This window comes from Quercus suber, unplaced genomic scaffold (assembly GCF_002906115.3).
Source record: "Quercus suber isolate HL8 unplaced genomic scaffold, Cork oak 2.0 scaffold_49, whole genome shotgun sequence".
Lineage (NCBI taxonomy): Eukaryota > Viridiplantae > Streptophyta > Magnoliopsida > Fagales > Fagaceae > Quercus > Quercus suber.
This window is the reverse complement of record NW_027069514.1, coordinates 348197-354211: the sequence shown is the minus strand read 5'-3', so window position 1 is coordinate 354211 and position 6015 is coordinate 348197.

Genomic DNA, 6015 nt, shown 5'->3' with positions numbered 1-6015 from the left:
AACAAATAAATTTGTAGAGAGGAGATTGGAGAACACTAGGCTATAGTTAATTAAACAAACGTTGGAATAAATTTAGACGATTAAAAAATGAAAAGAAATAGGATTGTATTGAAGGAAAATAGTTCTCGGTAGAATCCGGTGCACTATTCTTGTACATTATTCTCAAATTGAGTTACAAGTTTGGTTTCTGGATTCTATAGTGTTTATTCTTCTCATTTCCAATCCCTCTCTCTTGTTGCTCTCTCTTCCTTTTATGTCATCATCCCCTTTCATTCCCACTTCACACGTGCATGCTAGATAGTTCTTATGGATACTTGTCCCATCATTCCTTTCCATTAGTCTTGATGTAGTAGTTATAAGGTTGTAACCTACTATTCAAGTATCATCTCCACATTAATGCGGCCAGGGTGTTAGCTGTAATGCATTTAATGCGAAGGTAGCAGCTTTCCTTCTTAAATATTTCAGGGCATTGCCCTACTTATCACTCTTTCAATGCCTATCAACACCGATGAAACTTCTTGGAACTTCATTCTGAGTGACTAACAAACTTTTTTGGACATCGGCATTGGTTATTCGAGGACAAATTTATCCTCAGCTTATCTCTCGAGCCATTATGGTCAAAGCTAACCTTTGTTTACTAATACAACTTTTACTAAATAAGATTCCTCATCCTCGAACAACCCCTTATCCTCGGATTGGGCCACAGACTCGTAATATAAGCAAACGATGGGCTCCCAGGCCCAATATCCCTACAACATAAATAATTTATAATGATTTTTTGATATAGAGTGTTTGGATTGCGTCTGCGTTTTCACGCAGACACATTTTTGCCCCATTTTTTTTTTTTAACCAGTGCCTATTGCACTGTTCATGGGACATGAATAGTGCAAATAGGCAAATGAACAGTGTTTTTTGTGTGAACAGTAATCTGAAAATTATTTTTTTATTATTTTCAGTTTTCAGTAAAATAAACGGTATTCAAACCCACACATAATAATAAAAGTTGTGTCTTATATGTTATAGTTGCACTATGCGACTTCATGCAATTATTACTAGTTGCACAATATAATCTCACCAAGCGTGACTCATTATAAGTATATCAAAATGATCAACATAATTTACTTTAAGTGAAACTCTAATACCAAAAATAAAAACAAAAATATTAATCTGTTAACTCAATTAACAAAAGTTTCAATAAATTTAAAAGATGTTTCATCATTTATTTCAAATTATTTTATAATTAATTATAATATTTGGGTTTTGATAAAAAAAAAAATCTGGTTTTACATGATGTGAATTCATCATATAACTTAAAATATTTTCCCGTTAATTTATTTTCACTATCTATTTTATAATTGAATTTTATTATATTATTAAAATATTTTCTTTAGTTTATATGTTATTATTTGATTATGTATCGTGCACATACTACAATACGAATGTTTATCTTACACATTGTGGCTATGCCAAATGAATACAAGTGTTACACATAGTATGACACATTTTCACAATGTAGCACATCTTAACTATATTAATATTAGTAACATAATTTGTTCGAAGGGATTTTTATTTTTTATTTTTTTGGGGTCAGAATTTCAAGAAGTTTAGAAAAATTACTTCGATTAACCAAAAATCTCTAAAAATTTAAGAGAACTTTCACTATTTATTTTATAATGGACCTCAATAGTTGTTAGAAATCAACAAAATATATATTTATATACACTTTTTATTTTTATTAAATTTTGATAATTGGGGGAGAGGAACCCTAAATGTCTCTGTTAGAATTACTGTGAGGTGTTAATCAGTTGACTTACAAAAGTCTTGATGATTGTGTTAGTTGATTTAGATAGTGTAATATAGTAATACTTAATCAAAGGAAACAGAAAAGGTTGGTATTTTGACATATGGTGGCCTTGGCTCTGTAAAGGATAACAGTCATTATGAACTTTCTTTGTTTGGGAATTGTGAAGGGGATATTATATTAGGATTGGTGTTGGAACTTATTATGAAGGAGGTAGAGAGTAGAGACAACTTGAAATGTTTGCAATGATGAGTGATGACGTGGTTGATATGGAATAGAGGAAACATTATTGGCTCTAGCAGCAAGCCTTCCTATCTGTGAAATCAGTAGAGTTGCAGAGGAAAACTTAGTAGAATTTCAGAGGAACTGAGAATAACAAAAAGGCAAGATATTGAATGTAAAAATATGACTATGGTTGACATCAATTTCCAAAAAATGTGTTTGTACATATTTGATAAATCCTAATTTATGAATCATTGATCTAAGATCGGATGTTAAATTATTGAGTGAGAAGGTGTTAGACACCTATTTTGCTCAGTGAACTAGTTTTCTAGAATATAGTAGTCATGGATTCATGGGGGATATTTGCAAACTAACATTGTGAAGGGATAGAATATAGTAAGTTAATACGGGTTCGAAAGATTATTGCAAACTAGCATCTCGAGTTTTAGAAACTTGAGTTCCATATAAATCTCGAGGCTTAGAGACTCGCTTCCTACTTCTTGAGTTGGACACGTTTATGCCACATAGATCTTGAGTTTTTAACAGTTGAGTATAAAAAAACATGAATCTCGAGTTTTTTACACTCGATTTCAAACAGAGAACAAAAAATATACAAACCCAGAAAAAGAAGAAAGAACCCAAAGAAAGAAAAAAAGAAGAAGAAAGAACTTGAAGAAAGAAAGAACCCAAAAAAAAAAGAAAAAAAGAAAAAAGAAAAAGAGAAAACCCAGGAAAAAAAAAGATAGAACCCAAAAGAAAGAATGAAAGAAAGGAGAAGAAGATCCACAGCAAAAGAAGAAGATCCACAGCAAAGAAGAAGACCCACAACACACACAAATCCAGTCTCCATCAAGCACATCTTGATCGTCTATCTATGGTACAGTTCACGATCTCCATCACCGAGCAAATGATCTAAACAAGTTAGACACAACTCTTAAAGATGTGAATGATTTAAAAGAAAAAGCTATGGAAGAGAGATGAACAAGATTGAGAACTTTTGTTTATTTTTCAACCAAAACTACCTCAGCTGGTCTAATGCCTATGTGGACATTACTTGCTTTTTGTTGTCTTGGTTTGTATTAAAAAGGGTCTTGTTGCTTTTTGGGTTTTGAAGGGTTGAACATTTGCTGGAGATTGGTGGGTTGGTTCTTGATTGAAGCTTCTTCTTTCTAAAGTCAGGTACGTTTGTGGGGTTGTATTTCGTAGCTATGCATTGGAACTCGACTCTTAGAGACTCAAGTTCCACATGGATTCCACATGGAATTTTTATTCAAGTCAACTATCTTAGAACTCTGGATCTCGAGTTTTTAAAACTCGATTTGCTATTGAACTCGAGATGTTAGTTTTCCACATTCTTTCACAATTTGTCAACTAACAAAATTCTTCTAATAATAAGGTTAAATGGAAAAAAAAAAAAAATTTCTGGATTCATGTCATACAAGCGTAATCCAAAAATTTCATAGAAATAATAAAACAACATGTTATTGTCATGAAAACTAATTAAAAATTTAGGATTTTGAAAAAGTTTTGAGCATGTGAGTTTATTTCACAAACCCCAAATAGATCTATCATGTTCAAAGGTTCATCCCATATCATCAATAACAATCATCATGGCATAGCACAAATTTAAACTTGCATGCTATGTTGGATTCAAGGAATGACCTTGTTCGAATGTCCTTAGTGCTATTGAATGTAAGGGCAACACATTATTCCTTTGATAGCTCTCAAAAGGATTTCAATGTGCTTTGCAAACGAGGGGTCTCCTCTAATTATAGAGGAAGTAGAGGGCCTTGGACATAAGTTAGGATGAGTTTGAAACTCTCAGCTTAATTTGTATGCACGTGTAGATAGGGTTATGCAATGCAAGTTATAATTTTAAAAAAAAAAAAAAATCATGTGAAAAATGAAATTTGGAGGGAACCTAAGCTCAAGAGCTTGAATTTTTTTTTTCCTTATTAAGATCTTGAACTGGTACTTTGGACATTCTGTTTGTATATTATTCATTCATTTTTTCTGATCCCAGAGCCTTTGATTATATTGCTTTTGCATCTATCATTCTAAGAGGTCTTTCTTCACTTGTAATTTCCCCCATTTGGCTGCTTGTTTTTGGTTAGAACTCAAAATACATTGATGCCTTATGTCAACTGATTTTCTATTTTGGTAATCCAAAATCCTAGTATTGGTCCTCTGCTTGTTCTAGTACTTGCTCCATCTTAAGGTTTCTTAAATGCCTAATGGTTTTTTTAAAAACAAAATTTAGCTACAAAATTGATTATATTCTTAAATTACAATCTTACTCAATATCTTTTTATATTAGGTAAATTTTGATAAATCCACCATTAAATTACACATTATTTTTATATTCTCCATGCTTGCAAAATTTTTAGGAAATTAAAGATCAAAAGCTATGTTATCAATAAATTATTTAAATTGTAAGTTTATGTAGTTTAAAATTATGCATAAAATATAAACTTATAAATAATATGGTAAATAATATCCGATTGACACAAAATTTGACATGTGTATTGAGAGCGTAAAGAACATGCAATTTAACGATTAGATTTTTAAAATATGTAATAATGTTTATTTTATTGAGTAAGGTTGTAGTTAAAACTTTATCATTTTTTAATAACATTTACAAAATGTTGAACCAAACTTGGGTTTGTTTCAATGTTTTTACACTAAAGTAATTGAGTTTCAAATGTGAACTCAAGCTTTGTTCGTTTAAATGAGATCAAAGCAAGCATACAAGTGAGCCCAATTCAGATTGTCGGTGAACACTTGATTTGTTTTTATAACCATTAGCATGTGGAGTATTATTTAATCTTCATCATTACCACCAAAAAAAAAAAAATTTGGTTATTTGATAATGAGACTGTAAGCAATAGTGATAATTAAGTGGTTTTACTTAGGTGGGTAAGGTGATTATTTAAGCTTTCGCATTGAGTTTTATGAATGAGTAACTTGACACTAATATTAAGAAGATTGAATTAGACACGTGATGTAATTAGAAACTACAATTTAAATTTTGATTGTGTTTTTATTTATTTATTTTTTATTATGGAATATAGTATATGATTTGGAACTTACCCTAAATAATAAAATTCTGCAGTTTATACTCGAAATTAATTTGTCCAATTTTAATTTAGATAGTGCGTGGATGAATTAAATTGTACTTTATAAAATTTTATAAATTCATATGAGAAATATTCTTATATACTTTAAAAATAGGGTTAAATTAATGGGTGTCCTTAGCACAATTACTAATAAAAAATTTTAAGAAAGTTTTAATACAACTTTTATGAGAAATATAAAAAGCTGTTAACAATATTATTTACTTTATCATTTCCCATAAAAAATATTTTTAAAAATAATTCATAAACTAATACTCTTAAGGTATTTGTTAACATTTCCCTTAAAAATATGTATAACTATAACTAAAAATTTTGTAATTCAATTGACATTTTATAATGTTTTCAGTGGAGATGTTCATGGTTTAAATCCTCCACCTAATTATCGCAACTGTTGAATTATATATAAAAAAAGTATAAAAAATTGTAATTAATATTTAAGTTTTAGTCAACTTAATTAATAGTCTCGCTTGCGACCCACCAACTCCCATTAATATATGGTTAAGAATTTTGATGCTCAATTGGGACCTCTGGTTTCCAACCACGAGAAAATACTTAGGTAGTCTTGGAGAATAGTTAAATATTGTTATTTTCTCTCACATTCATAATAGATCCCATTATAAATTTAATGAATGAACCCACTATTATTGTGAGAGAGGAGAGAACTATTCATCGTATTCCGGGAGTACCTAAAAGTTATTTCCAACAAAGACATCAAAAATTCAAGTCAACATATTTCTCGAACTATAAAATTATTAAAAAAAAAAACAATGTGATAGTAAAATTTTAAAATAAAACGGTTAGGGCTACTATGGCAATGCTTGGACCATTTTTTTTTTCCTACCCAAATATAGTCCATCC